Raw genomic sequence first — 21,282 nt, 5'->3', positions numbered from 1 at the left:
GAGCTCCAAGGAGATTATGTTGAAAAATAAAAAAAAAATTTACCCAAAAAAAATTGTTTTTATACTTCATTCTAAGGACTTATTGAACTACCCTCGTAAATTGTTAAAACTTTTAGGTTAAGTTAGCTTTTAGAACAGAAACTGGAATTTTAAATCAAAATTTATTATTTATTTATTATTAATTTATTTATTCCAAAATTCGTATTTTGAGAGAAAAATAGATCGAACATGATTTACAAATTTTGTAACATGATTAAAAATTTTTAAACAATTTAAGCTTATGTAAATTTTATTATTGGAAATCGGTTATTATAAACAAGAATCATTCAATTTCAAAAATATTTGCAATATGGAATAATTGGTATTTTTAATAAGAAAATATGCCCGTTGCGCGGGCACACTCTCGTTGCGCACGTCTTAGTTTTCTAGACGTATTTCACTTTAAGTTTTTAAACCTAATTTCTTTTTCAGAAATCTTGAGCCAACTCTGCACTACTTATTGGAGAGAGGGAAAAAAGCCGGTAAGTTTTTAAGTTGCTTCTTTGTCTAAATTTTTTAATTGGTATTCTTCCAATACAAAACTTTTCGGTTGTTGGATAAATTAAAAAATTATGAGAATGTAATAAGGTACTTTGGAAATAAAAAAGATAACATTAAGTTTCTTCTTTATTTAAAAATACTAAAACGGGGGTTGGCTGAAATACACGAAAAAAGTTTGCTATTTAACATTTTTTTAATTGAGTTGAAAAATAGAAATAGATTGAGTTGATTTGTTAATTATTTGTATTACTGCAACCTATTTGATTTAAATTAAACGTTTATAATTTTATTTAAGGAAATTAGTTTCTGATTTAGTGCTTTGAACTTAACAACTTTTGGTACATTATTCGATTTACTACAATTTCTCGTTAATTGGCAATAATTTTTCGAACCACAGGATTCGATACAATACAAATGAAATCGATGGAATTAGCATTGACCAAGATAGGAAATGTTTTACACCCTCAAATATATCTGGTTTCGGGATATTAGAGTTTCTCTAATACTAAAAGTTTAATCGAAAATTTTATGTTTTCAGTCAACAGTCTTAAGTTTATATGCGAAAAAATAGTTATATTTATTTACAGAGTTTTTTAAACCTAATTATTGACTATCATAATGAAATTAGTATATTTAAGAGAAAGTGAACGCAATTCTTACTCTAGGTAAATTTAAAAAGCAGAGTACCTCAAAGGGAAAGGATTTTATGCTGAAACCGCACATTTTCATCTGCGTCTCCAAGTTCATAATACAATTTTCATAATTGCATTAAAAGAGATGCAAAGTGCTCTTAACTAAATTTCACCCGGTAGTAACTGTCACTCATCTGCTAAGCCAAAATCCCTTGAAAATCTGAAAGCAAATTTTAAAAGATTATTAGAACAATTGGTATTTTTAAATAATATTTTTCCGAAAAATACATCTTCTAACATTGCTCCATTGGGAATCAAACCACAGAACTTCCTATTTCCGGTCACGTGCTTTCCCAATTTGTAACAACATGAAATTTTATGAGAAATTTTAGATTAAGCAGTCAAATTCAGTTTTATTTTGTTTACATTAAAAGACATACGGAAAATATGATCTATTTTACTGACAAAATCTTCTTGCGCTGCAAAAGAATTTTATGGCAATACGTGTTCTATACTTGTAAAATATTTTGTTCAAAAAGTTATAACATAATTAAAGTCTTTTAAAAGGAATAGACACGATGTTGTTAATTTATATTTAATGTAGAAAATTAATTTTCGAGGATCAATATTGACACTCTTTTCTTTTTTTTTTTTAATTCCTTTTTTCCTATTTTTAAGAAACTTTCCTTTTTTCTCGTTCTTCGCTTAGATGGGAACTGATTTAATAGAATCCAATAAGAAAATCCATCTATTTTTAAATGAAAGTGCATTATTTTTGTTTGCCAAATCTACTATTATATTTTTAGTTTATAATTCATCTTGTTTGATTAAAAATTCTAATAGCTCGTTGCAAATTTAACTGCTGTTCTATTTTTGGTAAAAAATTCAACATCTTGGTTGAAAATTTATCATTTGTTTACTTGGAAATTTAAGTATTTTGTTGATAATTCTTCTTTTTTGGGCAGAAAATTAATTTTCTTGCTTAAAATCATCTTCTTGACCAAAAATTTAACTGTTTTATGAATTTTGGACTATTTTGTTGAAAATTGATATTTTTGGGTTGAAAATTAAACTTTTTTCGTAGAAAATTCCCGGTGTTAGTTTTACAATAATATAATTCGGTCAATAATTGAATTATTTGATTGAAAATAAACTTTTTTTCGAAAATTAATATCTTTGATTAAAAATTAATATTCTTTACTTGAAGATATAACTACTTGGTTGGAAGTAGAAATAATCAGTTAAAAATTCTGTTTTTCTATATTTACCTCACTGGTTAAAATTTTTACTATTTTGTTGAATATTCGTTTTATTTTTTGTCTGAAATTTAATTTTTTATCTAAAAATGTAACTAATCTATTTACGGTTGAAAATGTATCCCATTTGAGTTGAAAATTCAACGAGTTGGTAAAAAATGCATGTATTTCGTTGAAAATTCTTATTTTTGGTTAAAAAATTAATCTTGTTTGTCACGAATTCATCCTTTTGTTTAAGGATTTAACTTTTTTGTTAAAAATACGTCTTTCTTGAATGAATTCTTTGTTGAAAATTCGCTTTTTTTAATTTTGAAAATTCATTTTTTTATTAAATTTATATTGTCGAAAATTTTTCTATCCAGGTGATTTATGTCCAGGTATTGTTTTTCTCAAGAATTTGAATTTTTAACTTACAAACTTAACCCCTTTCTTAAAAATTCGTCTTTTTGGGTAGAAAATTAATGCTCTTCTTTAAAAATTCATTTATTAAGTCGAGGATGCAGTTATGTTGTTGAGAATTTAATTATTTTGTCGAAAATTCAACTATTTTGTTAAAGTTATCTTTTTCTGTTGAAAATTCTTTTTTGTTAAAAATTCTTCCTCTTGGTTGAAAAGTAACTTTGTCATATATTTCTTTCCCAAAATTTAAGTGCTTTCTTAAAAAGTCTTCCTATTCGATTGAAAATTCATCTTTATTGGTTAAAAATTAACTTTTACATTAAAAATTCAAGTGTTTTCGATATTTGTTTAAATTAAATGTTTATCTCTTTGATTAAAAGTTTAATGATTTGCTTATTAATGCAAGTTTTAGGGTAAAAATTAATTTTTCGGTGATGATAATTTGTATTTTTGGGTTGAAAATCCATCTCAACATTTTTACCCTATCCATCATCTTCAGAAGTTTCTTAATTGGTTTTGAATCAATTTGTTCAAGTTTGCCTACAAGTACTGTGTGCCTAACTTCATCGAGTTGTATCTCAGGTTTCTTGGAACTTCATAGCCACACTTGGAGTCATACTCATTGGAGTAAAGCTTTAACTTTACCAAACAGACGGTTCAATTTAAAACTGCGAATAAACGTTACCTTAAGTTCAGAGCAATGAATTTGAAACTTTTCGAACTTAAAGCTTTCCTGTTTAAAAGCTCTCTGTGATCAACACTTCTCGAGTTTCGAAGTTTTCAATCCAAGAAAACTCCAATCAAATAGTTCCCCGGAAAATCGTAATTAATTATTTACTGAATTTCTAATATCATTTATACATACTTTACATTACACTCTTCCCTTTTTTCCCCTTTTTTTAAATTCCTGTTTTTCCTCTCTTTTTAAGGAACTTCCCCTTTTTCTTGGTTTTTTCGCTTAAATGAAAACTAAATTAATAGAATTCAATAATTATTTTGTTGAAAAATTACTCCTTTTGTTAAAAATTTAACTATTTTGATAAAGTCATCTTTTGTTTTGTCAAAAATGTAACTTATATTGAACATTCAACTATTTGTTTGTAAATTCAACTATTTGATTAAAAACACTTTTTCTGTTGTTCGAAAATTCAACCTCGTTTTTAAAAATTCGTCTATTTGGATTACGAATTCATCGTTTTTATTAGAAATGATATCTCTACTGGTTAAAAATTAATATTTTTGGTTAAAAATAAACTTTTCAAGTGAAAGTTAAACTGTTTTCTAAAAAAATCGTCTTTTGGATTCAAAATTCAACCATGTGGCTGAAAATTCATCGTTATGGGTTGTAAATTTAATAATTTTGTTGAAGATTAAATTTTTTCGTTTAAAAGTTAATTATTTTGTTTTGTCATAACATTTAACTTTTTGAATAGAAAATTCAACGGTTTTGAACATTCGTCATTTTGAATTAAAAATTTAACTTTTTGTTTCAAAGTTCATCTTTTATGGTAAAAGCGAACTTTTTTGTTGAAAATACCAGTTTTTGGCTTGAAAAGTCAACTTCTAAAAACTTCTAAAAAGTTCGAGTTTTTGTTACAACTGTTTTTGGTTAAGTTAAATCATTTTTGTTTGCAAATTTGACCATTTGGTAGGAAATTCATGCTTTTTAGGTCAAGATTTAATTAAATTGTTATGAATTTAATTATTTTGCAGAAAATTCAATTGCTTGGTTGAACCTTCGTTTAAAAAGTTAACTATTGGAACATAAATTCAAATATTTTAATACATATTTTGTTAATTTCACTATTTGGCTACAAATGTTTAATTTTTGAAATTATTTGATTCATTTTTAACCATTAAATATGGTCTTTTTACCAAAAGTTAATATTTACCTATTTTCTTGAAAATTCATCTGTTTTATTAAGCATTCGTCTTTTTGGGTAGAAAATTCATACTTTTGGATTTAAAATTCTTTTCTTTTTTTGGTAGAAATTCTATTTTTCTTGGTTGAATATTAACATTTTGATGAAAATTTGTCTGGTCGGGTTTAAAAGTCAACCTTTTTATGTAAAGAATTCGACTCGTTAGCTTTAAAACTTAACGTTTTGTGAAAAATGAAAATTTTTATTAAAATTTAACTATGTATTTGGTTGAAAATTTACCTTTTCAATTTGAATATCTGTATTTTTGTGTAGAGAATTTATAGTCTTGGTACAAAAATACATGTTTTGCTTGAAAATTCAACTTTTTGGTCAAACATTCAACTAATTTGTAGAAAATTAATTTTTTTTTGAAAATTCTTCAAAGAAGTTTAAAATTAATTTATTTGGATGAATTTTTTTTTTTAATTAAATGTTTTTTTGTTGTTGTTGTAATTTCAACTAAACCATTTCCGATTAAAATTTATTATTTCAATATGACTAGTTAATGTATTTTGTTAAAAATTGGTCTTTTTATGCAGAAAATTAATCTTATTTGTTGAAATTTTATCCTTCTAATTGAGGATTCAATTAATTTCCTAATTTTTTTTGTTTAAATTATAATTGTTCAAAATTATTTTTTATATTGCAAATCAATTTTTAAACTAAAAATTTAACGATTCCATTTTTGAGTGCAAACTTTTCTTTTTCAGTTGAAAGGTTAAATATTGAAAAGCCATTTGTTTGAAAATTAACTTTATTGTTGAAAATTCATCATTTCCGATTAAAAAGTCGACTTTTTTCTAAATAATTTGACTTTTTTAGGTTAAGGATCCAACTATTTGGTTAAATCCTTGATTTTCTGTCGAGAATTGAACTTTATTTCTAATTTATCGTTTTTGATTAAAAATATTAAATTTAATATTACACATACCTAAATTAATTATGTATAAAAAGGATTCCCTTATTATTTCTATATTTTTGTGAATAATCGCCGTGTTTTCACTATTTTTATAGCATTTTAGGCTGTTGTGCCTGTTTATATTCTAATTTTAACTTAAATCATTCTTTCGCAGATTAACTTCTTTAAACCGTTTTTGTAATTTCTGGATTCAATTTCTGGTGCGGATATGAATGAACATAGTTTTCAATTGTCCTCCATTGAACACAATAGCCTGGTCCCAAGGCTTCTAGGGGAAATTGTCACTGACAACCTCGTAAAATGCGTTGACAAATTTCGGGAGTGAATTGTCCCACAACCACACTAGCAACCATGAGTTAGTGTCACAATCCAATAGGGAGCAATTACACCTGTGAAAAGACGCTGAAAAATCAAGAGCACTCGAAGCGAAAACTTAATTAATTGACTCGAAGAGAAACATTTTATTTTAAAGTCATTATACGCAATTAAAAATACGAGTAATGGGATGCGGTAATCATTCGTAATTTTTCTTCTCTGAATTGAAATCCGCATTTTTTAAATTATAGAAGATTCTTACTCGCCTGGTCCACATAATTAATATAAAAACGCCCTCATCCACACAAAAGCAAAGAGTCCACACAAGGGTCAAACACACCATATTCTAAAAGGGACCTTAATTTACATAGTTAATTAATGAAAGAAAAACTATCAGCCTCAAAGAATTATCCTTTCGTCTTTTTCAAAAAGCCACTCTAAAAACGTTTTAAATAATTTGTTTGCCACATCTGCTTGTATAAGAATTTGATTCATAGTATATTACAACACACTTAATGCTAGATGCGTCTTTGCGGAGAAATTTCCACGATGGGAAACTTGTGAAACACTGCGAGTGATGTACGAGATTTTATTCGAAATCATCATACTGAAAAAATACGACTAAGGTTGAAATCATTTGTTTGGGCTACGATTGATTCTCTCTTTGATACCTGAGAATCGAATCGATTCTCAGGTATTAGAGAGAGCACCTGTTCGTGGGTGCTGTCAATTTCTACCACTTAAATTTTTCTTGCCTTGATAAGGGTACTGTACGAGTAACGAAACGTTGATTACGATAGGATTTTTGGTATTCGTTTATTCGTTGTGGTCCAAATTTGGTCGTTGGATTCTTGTTGTTGCTGTTGTTGTTGTTGCATAGCAAACTCTACCCCCAGAATATTTCCGAGTGTGGAATTTCACATCGGAAAATATCATTTTTCATTTCTCCTAACCCCTTCCCCCGCCCCTCGTATCTGCCCCCACTCTTTAATCGATCTTGGCATCATTGCATTGCGTGTTATTCAGTGGCCATTTGTGGAACTATTTGCCTGTCAATGAGGCAGTTTTGGAACTAATTACATGTCATCAGTTGAAACCATTCGGTAAGGGACTACATAACGCTCACTTTATAGGGGGCGTTGCAGGCTCGTAATGGTTTTTTCGAACAAATAAAAATGACAGCTACCGTGACTTGTAGTAATGAAAGAATGGGTACAAATAAATTATTTGAAACAATAAGGAAAGTTTCTTTAAAGAAATAGCTTTATTTTTCTTGCAGGAACTTAACGTGATTATATTTCTTCGCGAGACTATAGAATCCACTAGAGAGAAAAACTTAAGAAGGAAATAATTCGCTCCAGCTGAAGGTGGCTTGAAAATATTTACGGCCCTTAGCTATCCTGGGAACTGAGAAATAAATTCGAAGCTTTGCAATCGTGAGCGCAAATATACCATGTTTTTCATAAACTCTCCATAATCCTCGATATATTTCTCACATTTTCCCCTCATTCGCTGCTTTTATTTTTTTTCAGGTAAAAATAATGTCACAATTAAGCTCGAATTTCATAGGCGAGATTAGTGTTCCAATACTTAGCTCTATATAAGATAATTTAATTTTCCTCTCCAAAAAAAAATAATGTAATGATATTGCTCGTCAATATTGCAATCATTAGTGTTGAAAACATTTTTGGCTTTCCAATACCCCAAACTGTCGGTTTCAGTAAATGTCTGGGGTTGCCTTCAAATAACCTTGGACTGATTTCGGAGGGATCGAAACGTAAACAGTGAGGGCCGCGTGACTCGTTTTCAATCGGAATATATATATTCCTAGAAAGGCTGAAAACGGGGTGACAGAAAACAAGAGTTTGGTGTACTTGAAATTTTGGCCCTTTAGTCAAAAGGTCTATTTATTATTAGTTTTTTTGTAATCCCGAACGTGCAGATCAATAATTTAGAAATAAATTATAATTAAAATGGGCAGTTGTTACTCAAACAATTGGAGTTTTAAAACATAAGTCTTTATAATTTGAACAATATTTAGAATTTTTCACCAATTTTGATTATGTTATTGTTTTTCGTCGAAAATTGATATGTTATTGATATGTTCAATGAAAAAGTTAAATTTTAAAGAAGATGTTTAACTTGGAACGATTTTAGTTTATGTCAGAGTTTTACAACAAAAGCTTGTATTTTAAGATACAAATCATTATAATTTGAACAAGATTTAAAATATTTAATCTATTGAAATAAAAATTTTATTAAGAAATCTTCAGACTTCAAAGAAGAGTAATAAATTTTGAAAAATTCTAGGTTACCTTTATATTTTACATCGATAATTGATATTTTTAAGTAGAAATCATTATAATTTGAACAGGATCTAGACTCTTTCAGCAATTTCAGATTATCTCAGGGTTTTTCGTCGCATATTGCAATTTTTATTAAAAATGAATAGACTTTAAATAATATTGATAAACTTTGAAAATGTTTGGGTCATACTTTCGCCTTACATCAAAAATTGGTATTTTCAAACGAAGATTATTTTTAGATTGAATTATGTTAGTGTTTTTTCTCAGACATTGGTATTTTTAATAAGAAAAATTATATTTTAAAGAAGATTCTTAACTTTTAACAATTTTAAATTATATTAACATTTTTCACCGGAAATCGTTTTAGACAAAAGCGGTTCAAAACGTTAAAAAAAGTTAATGTTTAAAAATTGATCATAATTTTAATTTAGATTTAAAAAGTGGTTTTCGTCGGGAATTCGCATTTTTTATAAAATCTAGAACGTTTCGATTATCTATTTATTTCACAAAATATCTAAAGTATTATTTTTGCCTTTCAATTATTTCATATCATAGATACTATGGCCTTGACTTTGATACTAAATCGAAAGAATCCAAACGTAAACAGGCAGTGCCGGTTGACTCAGCATATCCTTTCTTTCAGCGCTGTGGCTCCTCTGACCATTAAAGTGCAGAGGTCATCAGTTCTAGGAATATCTTAAACCAGGGAGTCTTATATCGAGAAATCAGTGAATTATAAAAATATAGTTATGCTCGAATTTAATAAAGAGAAATTAGAAAAAGAGCTTTTTCAATGTACTTATACCAATGTCATCAAGTTAATGTATCTCAGGAAACGTTTCATTTCTGTGCATTAGAATTGTATTCATTTCTTAAAACGGTCGTTTCTCATACTTAATGCGAGGAATTTGTGTCTTTGTACGTATTGTGATTGCACTTTAAAAGGAAACGCTATCGTAGCAATTCTCACACTGTTATTCTTCCTTTCCTCCCTCATTTTGCGTCGTATATTTGTGTCGCTGTAAAAGGGAACTTTATGCGAGAAGCAATATAAAGGGTGCTTTAATATTAACAACCAAGAAAGCACTTTCGCATTCACCTGTGCAGCCAGGAAACACGGCAGTACCATACATGCTCACCTTATGAGGTATGCAAATATCTCACTTGGTTTCACCCATCCAGCTAGTATAGAAACTATTATATAGCCATCACAATTCGTGACCCTAAAACCTTAAAGCCCAAAGTCCCAACTAATTTTGTTGTTAAAAATGAGTATTTATTATCTTCTCTTGTTTTTTATTTTTTTATTCAGTTAAATAAGAATAATTTTTTGGGCTTTAATTGTCACATTTAAGTTAGTTTAATCTGAAATAAAATTCTGATAGTCGATTTTTTTAAAGAGCCTCTCCAAGACCCTTCCCCCCTGTAACGAACCGTAAGGAAATAATTCTGTCCCCTCTCCTCGTACTGTAGGTAATTTATGGTTTCTAAAAATAATAACATTTAACTCTTTGATGGCGCACATTTTTTGGCGTCCCGTTCATGGCGCATTGGGTGTGTAGTCACCCATAACTCATTTCAAAGATAAAAACTGATTAAAATACTTATTTTTTAGCTTTGCAGGTGTAAAGTGAAATCTCTAGAATGTTAGGAATACAGCTGTATAAGTTTGGTATTGATATTTCAATTAGGCAAAAGACGGTTAAATATTAAACAAAACAAATTTACAAAAATGATCGGAAATGATCGAAAATGGCGAAAATCGAGTTTTCTTTGGGTATTTCCTTAAAATTTTGTGCAATTAAAAAATCATAGTGATTCATAAACTGTGCACTTCCAACTGTAAGGTATTGTTATCAGTTGTTTTGACGTAAAATGAAGTATGCTTATCTTTCAAATCTAAAAATTGTGAACAGACACCCACAACGCGCTTCAAATGCTTATAATTCGAACCCCCACTCCCCTCTTCATATTTTTTCACAATTTTTACTTGTATACTACCTCTGGGTGGCTGCACACCCAGGGCACCATTAGGTGATTAGGATAATACATGCTTTGCAGGGTGAAAACTTCAATTTCAAAATTCCCTGATTTTTACGTGACCAATTTTTCATTTTCCTTGATCATAAACAGTCAAATACCAACATTTTAACCTTGTGCTATTTAAAATTTAGTTTGTTTAAAATGTTCAAATTTATTTTATTAAAAGAAGCCATTTTTCTATCATAAAAGATAATTTTTTAACAAAACACGAATTAGAACTGATTTAATCTGAAATTATCTTTGATTCATGAGTTTATCTGTCAAGGTTAATTTTTGTTGTGGTCAATCTTTCACCTGGAATCGATGTAAACTTTATCTTTCATTTTTTCTGTGTAACCTTTATTCAAAAAAATGAATTTGATAAAAAAACAGCCTGTTTGAGTTCTAGATCGAAAATTCGTCCTTCTGGTTTTAAAATTCATCTTTGGTAGAAAAGTCATATTTTTGGTTGAAATTTCAAGTACGTGGCTGAAAGTTAATATGTTATTTTTATTTGAAGTTTCATCTCCTTAGTTGACAGTTATGGTTTTTTTATACCACAATTTGGCTGAAATTTTCTTTCTTTTTGACAGAAAAATCTTTATAGTTGCAAATTGGTCTTTTTGCTATGAAAGTTCTTTTTTTGTGTTTGAGAAATTCAGCTGCTCAGTCAAAAAATAATCTTTTTTGTATCCGGATTTAACTATATTGTTGAAAATTCCTCTTTATTGGTTGAGAATTCTGCTTTTTTAGTTAGGGAATTCAGCACTTTCTTTAAAAATTCATATATTTTGCTAAAAAATTTTCTTTTTTGATATAAATTTATTTTTATTAGTTTCAAATTTATCTTTTTGGGTTGAAAAATTATATTTTTGGGTTGCATTTTTAACTTTATTGTAGAGAAATCGTCATTTTGGTTTGACAATCCATTTTGGTGAAGTGTTCAAATATTTTGGTAAATATTTATCTTGAAAACTCAACTTCAAATATTTTGGTAAATATTTATCTTGAAAACTCAACTCTATTGTTGAACATTTAACTTTTTGGTTGAAAATATTTTCGTGAAAAATCACAGTATTTCCCGTGTTTTGAGATAATTCTAGGATGTGAAGTCTGGTATCATCAGAATTGAAATGAATCAGTTTCAACCCCCATCGATAAAATGAACATATTGCGGTCTCTCTTTGAAAACTTGATTAAAATTTGAATCTATATTCGAGCTTGTAATTTTCATGAATATTTTAATGATATAAACAGATGAATAAAACAAGCATTTTGAATCGCGATCGTTTCAAATAATTTTCATCATTAAATTCAAAGCATGATACCATCGAAAACAAAATATTTTCATCTCCAGCGAAAATAAAACACCACGTGCATACATCCAGAAAAAGCTGAAAATCAGTAAAAAGTCAGGGAATTTGGTTGGTCAGGGAAAGTCAGAGAAAAGTAAGGTATTTTGAAGAAAAAAATTGCAAAAATCAGGGAATTTCCTTAAGAAGATCTTTAAGTAAATGTGAAGATTCCAAGGAATTTTTAATTAATTTCCCAAATTTGAAGGAATTTCAAAGGATTTCAAAGATTTGAAGGCATTCTTAAAAATTTCAAGGAATCTTCAAAACCCTTAAAAAATATCAAAGCATTTGAAAAAAATATACAGAATTTGAAATATCTTAGATATTTGAAAAAATATAATATAATATAATTTCAATAGATCTGAAAGAATTTGAAATAACTTAGGTTATCTTTAAAGATTTCGAAGCATTGGCAAGAAATTTAAAAAAATTCCAGGAATTTCCAAGAATTTAAATTATTTCAAGGGATTTCAACAAATTATCCTGCATTTGAAAGAGTTTCCTAGAATTTCTAAAGGTGTGGAATAAGTTTGCAGAACCCATTAGGTTTATAATATTTTTTTACATTTCAGGGGATTTAATAAGATTTCCCAGGTGTTCATTTTATTTTGAGAGATTGTAAAAAAGTTTCAGTTATTCAAATAAATTTTCTGGGATTTAAATAAACATTATCAGATTTTATTGAATTGCACGGGATTTTATAATATTTTAATGGATTTGACAGAATTTAGTCAAAATAAATGAGTTTTTTTGTAAGATTGTAATGATTTGAAGATATTCTTTAATTCTTTTTGCAAATTATTTGATTTCATTAGGAATTTACCCAGAATTTTGTGTGATAATTTTCCTAATCCTCTTAACATGGAAAATGGTATTTCGGCAGACCCCTCCCCCTAAGCGTATCACGTATTTTGCGAATGGCTCCTTATGAATTTCATCAAATTCTTCTTATTTTCCTTGAATCCCACTCAATTCATTCCACCTTGACTCAAATATTTAATTCATTTAAATTCTTTTGAAGTTTTTTCAACTCATTTAAATTAAATTGAAACACTCAATTATAATTTATCTATAGAATTCTTATTAATTCTTGTAAATTCAGAAATATATAATTCACATTATTAATGCACATTTATCAATTGTTTTGGTTAAATTCAGTCAGTTTCGTTACCCTTCGATTTATTTAAGTCACTTTTTCATACTTTTCCTAGTAAATGAGGTTGTGGCAAACCTGAGAATAATAAATTAAATACGTATACATTTTATTTTTAAATATTTTTTTCCACCCATAGAAGGTTCTATGTTAAAATTGTTACAGAATCAGAATCTTAGTCTTTAAATATTAATTTTCATAGAAAATGAACAATTAGTTAGAGGAAATATAGGCAATAGTTAAAGAATTTTTTTCTTTCAATATTAATGGTGAGAGGAAATGAAAAATGAAGGAATTTTCTTTTTTTTCGGTGGCATTATTGTGAAAAATAGGAAGTAAAATATGGTATAAATTGAAAAAATACAGATTTTCTTTTTCATAAATGAAGTTATTTGAATGCATATCTGCTTAATAAAGCAAAACATAGTTTCATTCCAAAAAGGAATTTTTATGAGTTTTTAGCCCGGGGTAGAAAACCTTATAAGTCAGGGGATTGTCTTTTAGATCAAACATTGCAAATCTTTATTTTCTGAGAAAATTTTCAGAAAACAAATTCCCTACAAATGTAAGGATGACGAAACAGTTATTATTTTGCATTGGCTAATTATTGAAATTGAATTATTTTGTTACTAATAATTACAAGTTTAGCTACACAGTAGAAGTACAACAGTGTCAAGACTATCAGACTTCTCTCATCCAGATTAGGAACTTTGTAATGTGCAAATGATACATCTGGTTCCATAGATATATTGTAGTTGTGTATTACATTATCTGAAACTTGATCATGTCGCTTGTCGGAAACTTTGTCGTGTTGTCTTGGAAACAGGGATTTCCTGACAACCACAACAACGATCAGTTCTGAATGGGCAAAACTTTCATTAAGCATTTCCCCAGGCACGTGTATCAATCTCCGTTTCCGTATAGTACCAAACTTTTAATTGAACTGTAATCCACTAGAAAATCCAGTTTATAGAATACATTTTCATCTCAGACAAGTAAAATTATAATTTATAGACCTAACATTTTATCTTTTACTTCATTAAAATGACAAAGTTTCCTTAAAGTTTAAATTTTCACTTAGACTAATATTAAAATAGAGAAGTTTTATTTCATCAATAAGAAAGAACCTGTAGTCTGCCCTCGTCAACCTGTTGATTAACTTTTATCGTCAGAATCTTATCCAAGAAAGTTTCTCAAGTTTGCACTACCTTTTCTTAAGAAGTGTCAGACATTGTTAGTCTCAGGGTTCTTTGCTAGGGGCACTTTCCAATTAAATTTTGCTTTGACTTTTCCGCAGTCATTTACAGTAAAATTTAGTTTGCTGAATAAATTTTGTTATAATTTCGAACGATTCTTTATATGCGGGAAGTTATAAAACTGAAGTTCGCAACGTTTAAACGAAAACAATTTTTTTATAAAAAGCTCGACACCTAAAATTTTATCGTTTTAAATAGTTCCTTTTGATCTCAAAAGAAGCCCTCTATAGTTTCATCCCCTTGCACTCCAGGATCACCCCCAAAATCATCCCCCAAACATTAAAAAAATCATTAAAAATCCCCTAATTTTGAGACCTAAAATTTTATTCTTTCAAATGGTTCCATTTAATAACCAAAAAAACCCAAAAAAGTTTCATCCCCCTAGCACTCTAGGATCACCCCCTAAGCACTAGAAAAATCATTAAAATTCCGTTAACTTCCAGACCTAAAATCTTATTGTTTCAAATGGTTCCATTTAATGTTTATTGGAGTCAAAAACAGTTTCATCCCTCTAGCACTCTAGGATCACCCCCAAAATCATCCGCCAAGCATTACGAAAATCATTAAAAATACCCTAAATTTGAGACCTGAAATTTTATTCTTTTAAATGGTTTCATTTTATGCCCAAAAAAGTCTCAAACAGTGTCATTCCCCTACAACTTAAGGATCACCCCCAAAATCATCCCCTAAGCACTAAAAGAATCATTCAAATTCCCCTAACTTCCAGACCTAAAATTTTATTATTTTCAATAGTTCCATTTAATGTTTACTGGAATCAAAAACCGTTTGATCCCCCTAGCACTCTAGGATCATCCTCAAAATCATCCCCCAAGCATTCAAAAAATCATTAAAGATCCCCTAATTTTGAAACCTAAACTTTTATTCTTTCAAATGGTTCCACTTAATTACCAAAAAAGCCCAAAACAGTTTTATCCCTTTAGCACTCTAGGATCACCCCCAAAAATCTAAAAAAATAAAAAAATCATAAACTAAATCATAAACTAAAAAAATCATTAAAATTCCTCTAACTTGCAGACCTAAAATTTTATTTTTTTAAATAGTTCCATTTAGAGTTCTATTTAATGTTTATTGTTTTTGACTCCAATAAACATTAATGGAACTATTTAAAACAATAAAATTTTAGGTCCGCAAGTTCGAGGAATTTTTATGATTTTTTTAGTGCTTAGGGGATGATTTTTGGGGTGATCCTAGAGTGCTAGGGGGGTAAAACTGTTTTGGGCTTTTTTGGTCATTAAATGGAATCATTTGAAAGAACAAAATTTTAGGTCTCAAAATTAGGGGATTTTTAATGATTTTTCTAATGCTTAGGGGATTATTTTGGGGGTGATCCTTGAGTGGTAGGGGGATGAAACTGATTTTGGCTTTTTTGGACATTGAACGAAACCATTTAAAAGAATAAAATTTCAAGTCTCAAAATTAGGGGAATTTTAATGATTTTTTTAGTGCTTAGGGGGTGATTTTAGGGATGATCCTAGAGTGCTAGGGGGATAAAACTGTTTTGGGCTTTTTTGGTCATTAAATGGAACAATTTGAAAGAATAAAATTTTAGGTCTCAAAATTAGGGGATTTTTAATGATTTTTGTAATGCTTGGGGGATGATTTTGTGGGTGATCCGAGAGTGCTAGGGGGATTAAACTGGTATTGACTTCAGTAAACATTAAATGGAGCCATTTGAAATTTTTTGGTTGTCGTAAACGTTGCGAACTTCAGTTTCATCGGGATGTTTCAGGATTATTTTAACATCCCATAGTAATTCAAGCGCGAAAATAGAGATTTTCTCAAAAATAAAACTATGAGATATTTTTCTAGTAAGCTTTTTTGGTTTGAAATTACTTCTCAATATACATGCCTAACGTCAACAAGAAGAAAAATTGTTTAAATTCATTTTATGGGTTGTTTTATCATCCCTTAAAAATACAAGCAAGAAAAGCAACATGTCCAAAAAAATCAGAAGCATTTGAGATTTTTTAAATTAAATTACTGAGATTTTAAAGTAATTGGAAATTAATGTAGAGCGCGTCTCCTACCAGGAAAGTTGCTGAAATTTATTTTTAGGGTTATTTTAAGATCCCCTAAAGATTCAAATAAGTAAATCGAAACTTCTCAACAAGCAAATCTACGAAAGATTTTTTGATTAATATATAAGGGGCAGAAATCACTTGAAAATAAATTCAGGAATTATCTGGTATCAGGAAAAGGATTTGAATTTATTTAAAGAATTGTTTCATCATCCCTGAAGATTAAAACAAGGAAATAAACATTTCCAAGAAAGCAAACCCACAGGAGATATTTTAATTAAAGTATTGGGGTCGGAAATCACTCAGGAATAAATCTAGGAAGTCTCCTTTAGCAGAAAAGGTCATTGATTTGATTTCAACGTTTTTTTTTAATATTCCCTATAAGGAAGATTGTTTGAATTCATTTTGAGGTTTGTCTTAAAATCCGTTAAATATGAGAAACAGAAAGGAATAGTATTTGAAGGGATGTTAAAATAAGCCTTAATAAAATTCTGCTACTTTTTCTGCCAGAATATATTACCAACATTTATTGTAAAATGATTTCCGACCCCAATACTTTACTTAAAAAAACTTCCGTGATTTTTATTGTTTGGCAATGTCGATTTTCTTGCTTGAATGTTTAAGGAATTTTAAAAACAACCCTTCAAATACATCCAACTACTTTTCTTGCTAATAGATGTTTTCTGAACTTATTTTGAAGTGATTTCTGACTCCAAATAGTTTTATAATAAATTATTTGTGATTTTGATTGTAATCATTTTTGATTTCATACTTGAAACTTAAAGGGATGTCAAAATAACCCTCTAAGCAAGTTTATCGAATTTACCTGCTGTGAGATCATTCCGACAAATTGCTAAGCGATGTTTCCCGCTTTGTATTTGAAGTGGTGTCCGACCCCAGTATTTTATCAATGAAACCATAGTTTTTTATTGAGTATTTATTATTTTCCACTCTAAGAAAAATCTTTTGCGACGTTTCATTTGCTTACTACTCATTTATTCTCACTAGAAATATTGAATTTTGGAAAACAGTTCTCGTTTTTGATTTAGGACAGGGAGTTTCCGCAAAGAAATATAATTTCACTTGGAAAAGGGAATTTTTGGCATGTAACGGGAATTTTTAAAAATAATTATTATTCAGATTTAGAAGAAATAAATGAAAAAGAATCCGTGTTCCAAGACAGAATTTGTCATAACTTGAAACTTTTCTCTTTCAAATTTTAGATACAGAAAGTACTTTAAGTAATTTTTAGAGTAAAAGTAGTATTTCAAAGAAGAAATATTTCTTTGTTGAAAAACAATTTTTTCTAACTAAAAATTTAAGTATTTCGATAATAAAATTTTGTTGAAAATCTTTTTAAGAAGTAGATTTTCAATCGAAAATGTGAAAATTCTATTTTTGGGTGAAAATGTGTTTTTTTAATATGAAAATTCAACTATTTGATTGTAAATTGACATTTTTATTTAAGAATGAAATTATTTGTTTGAAAATGTATGTACTTTATGAAAAACCCGCCTTTTTAGCAAATTAATTTTTATGGTTGAAAATTTATCTTGTTGGTATAAAATTCAACTATTCCAGTTGAAGATTTATCATTTTAGTTGAAAATTCTTCAGTTAGATTCAAACTTAATTCTTTCAATTAAAAATCTGTGTCCATTTTTTGTTAAAAATTGATCTTTTCTTGTTAAAAAATTCAACAATTTGGATGGAAGCTTAATATTTTTTAATTGAAAATTCAACTATTGTAATGAAAATCCGCATATTTCGTTAAAAATATATTTTTTTTGTAGAAAATTATCTTTTTCTTTGCAAGTTATTCTTCTTGTGTAAAACGCTTTTGTCAAGAAATCATGTTTTTGATTAAAAATTAATCGTTTAAATTAAAATTTCATTCCTTTGGTTGAAATACAAGCTATTTTATTGAAATTTTTTTTTCTTCGGATGAAAATGGATTTTTTGCCGAAAATTTAACTATTTTGTTGAAAATTTGTTTCGTTTTTGTTAGAAAATTATTATTTATTTGAACTTTTAAAATTAACTATTATTCCAGTTGAATATTCTATAATTTTATTTAAAAATGCATCTCTTTGGTTAACCATTCATTTTTTGACTACAAATTTAATTATTTAACTAAATCTAATTATTGCAATTGAATATTGCATAGTTTTAGGTAAAGATTCATCTGTTTGTTTTGAACATTAATTTTTTGAAGTTAAAATTTAAATATAAAAGTTTTGGTAAACATTTTATTTTTGTAATGAAAATCAATGATTTGTTTTGTTGATATTTCAATTATTTCAGTTGAAGACTCATCATTTTAGTTCAAAATTCAACTTTTTATCTTGAAAATCCGTTATTTTTGGTCGAAAATTAGTTTCTCAACTAAAAGTTTAGCTATTCTTTTGTTTGTTAAAAATTTTTTTATGCAAAATTTAGATTCTGTTTTCAAAATTCATTCATTTTAAAATTTTTTACTCTTCTGTATTAAAGGATGTTTGGAATGAACGTCATGAATCAAAATAAATGTTTTCGTTTCGAGACACATATGAATATGTTACTTTTATTTTACCAGGAAAATTGAAAAACTTGACCAGGCAAAATCGAGAAATGACTGGGAATTGAAAATCGTCCGCCGAATCGCCACCCTGGTAAAGCTAAAATGCTGCAGGCAGAGTGGAAATTATGTTAGAGGGTGATTTGTGAGGAGCAGACGGGCTGGGAGAGGAGAGGATAGGAGCAAATAGAAGAGTAATATACAAATATGACTGGAGGCGAGCCGTTAAAGGGCAAAGAGGGAATGATTGGCGGATCATTAAGTATAAGAAATGAGAAGACAGGGGTGAGAGGGGTGGTAATGTTTAGCTTTGAAGAATGATGCATTTCAATTTGAAGCTCATTTTCCAATTTTTCTTGGGAATGGAGCGTATTTATTTGTATCCCGTGGATGTTTCTCTGCGTTCAGACGTGGTCTTTTATGAAGACAGATTTTTTTCCATTCTGAAAAAGCTTGCCAGCTTGGGATGTGAAAAATGCTAGAACTTACGATAGATATGGTTTATTGTAACACCGAGGAAGGATATACCCTATTTTCTGGGACAAATGCTAGAGCTTGGAGCACCTGAAATCTCGTCTACACATATACAAGACTCGCGACATGTAAGTGGCGAAATATTTCTCTTTTTAGCGCCTCTTTCCTTTCCCCTATCCCCTATCCTCTTCCTCGTCTATTTTCCAGACGCTTCTCGGTGAGTCAAACGACGGCAAAGGATATCGTTATCGATGATAGAAATGGACCCTCGATCTTTCTGCCTGGCAGGTGCACGAAAGGGCAATAATACTTTTTCCAACGGATCGCGAGCGTTCTTCAAAGACTGATATTCCTAAAAGGAGGTCACATTTGGCAGAGAAAAGCCCTTAAAAATAACGTGATTTTATCATGGTTGATTCTGCTGAAAGCTAATAGAAAGTACCCAAATTATGTATACAGCATTATCTATATCGATCATTTTTGCCAAATTCCCCTAAAACGAGTATTTCATTATTGTTTGAAAAAATTTAAAAAAAGTTTATTTGTAAAGTGACTTTGCAACGCCATAAAAAATCTAATTTTCACGGAAATAACATTTTGTATTTTGTATTTGTATTTATTTATGAAAAGTTCCTAGGGCTAAATAGCCATATAAGGAACAGGACGATACATGATACAGTTAAAATACGACGGCGATCTATTTGACGATTTAAATCAAAAATAAGTACTTAACAAAAGTGAAGAAATAAACTGTAATATACATAATTAGATGCAGGATATTAACATAAAAATAATATAAATAAACGTACGCAAATGTACATACTTATAAGTAAATACATTCATGAATACACTCATATATATTTTAATTTACGGATTTAAGTTTTACCAATGTGTAATTTCGAGGGTATGATTTGATGTGCTAACTAAGTAACCAAAAAGTAGTTTTCTAAAGTGATATTGAGAAGGTGAATTTCTACTTATTATAAGTAGTTTGTTCCAAATACGAGCACCACGAATAATAAGAGACGTTTGCATTTTATACATACAGTGTAGCTGAATTTTTAGTACTTTTTTCCTTTCACGGAGTTTGGAATGTGTCAGTTGATCTTTGTCAATAAAATGGAAAAGGTTAAATAGATAGTGAAATAAAAAAGACGTGAAATAAAGTATGGTATGCAATAAAGAAAAGGTGCAAATTTTCTTTTATTTACATATGAACCTATTTCAGTAAGTGTCTGCAGAAAAGCAACCTTATAATTCATCTCGAAAGTATAATCTTGATTTTCTTTTTAATTAAAAAATTAATTTTACAGAATCTAAAACTCCTAAAATTTTGTTAAAATCAGCTTCTTGTTATCACTATAAAAGAAGCTATTAAACAAATCCTTTTAACACCATGTGTATAACATTTTTAAAGAATTTTATATAGAGAAAAGCTTTAGAACACATTCAAATTGTTAACTAGCTTAATTAGTTTAAAAAGTAGTCAGCTCTTGAATTTATACATTTTTATTCCTAATGGATGCCTTTTATGAAATAATTTTTTTTTACGAAGCTTGGAACATATCTTTTGTATCAATAATATTGCCATACAATAAATTTGTATAGATCTTTTAATTTCCTATATGTATGAGAATCATCTTTCACCTTTTAAAAATAATAATTAAAAATTATTTGATCATTTTTAAATCATGAGTGAATTATTTTACGCCTTTTCTATCTTTCAAGTAGTATGAAATTGACATTTTAACTCAACAGGGCCCTTAATTACGAAAGAGTTTGGCTCTAATTAAAAACGGCGAATTGATTTTTTCCATTTTTCACATAGAACAAGAGTCCCAGTGGACTCTCGCGAAGAATCGGATTCTTAATTAAACCTCCTGACGGTAATTCTCACATCTCAAAGCCATTCTCGATCCTGTAATTAGGTATTTTCTGATGCATAATTTTTCTCGAATTATTCTGAGAAAGAAAAGCAATAAAAATTCCTACTTAACTCTTTAAACTTATTTTTACATTCCTTTTTATTAGACATTACCACTAGTAAATGCATACGCGCATTCCCGCACCAACGCTTTTATTTTCTAAGATTAAAAATGGAATCTATGAAAAAGTAAATTATTCAACAACTTTTTAAA

General features: G+C 28.7%; 1 protein-coding gene across 1 annotated transcript in view; it reads left to right on the top strand.

Moving 5' to 3' along the window:
- LOC117178914 (protein-tyrosine sulfotransferase) overlaps window positions 1–21,282 on the top strand; it is a 221,753-nt gene that overhangs the window by 41,481 nt on the left and 158,990 nt on the right. Inside the window, exon 2 of the mRNA XM_033370462.1 lies at window positions 472–521. The gene's annotated coding sequence lies outside the window, so the exon portion shown is untranslated. The remainder of the gene's footprint in view (window positions 1–471; window positions 522–21,282) is intronic.

Source organism: Belonocnema kinseyi, chromosome 8, assembly GCF_010883055.1.
Source record: "Belonocnema kinseyi isolate 2016_QV_RU_SX_M_011 chromosome 8, B_treatae_v1, whole genome shotgun sequence".
NCBI lineage: Eukaryota > Metazoa > Arthropoda > Insecta > Hymenoptera > Cynipidae > Belonocnema > Belonocnema kinseyi.
The sequence above is the reverse complement of the archived record's forward strand: the minus strand, read 5'-3'. Positions and strand labels throughout refer to the sequence as shown.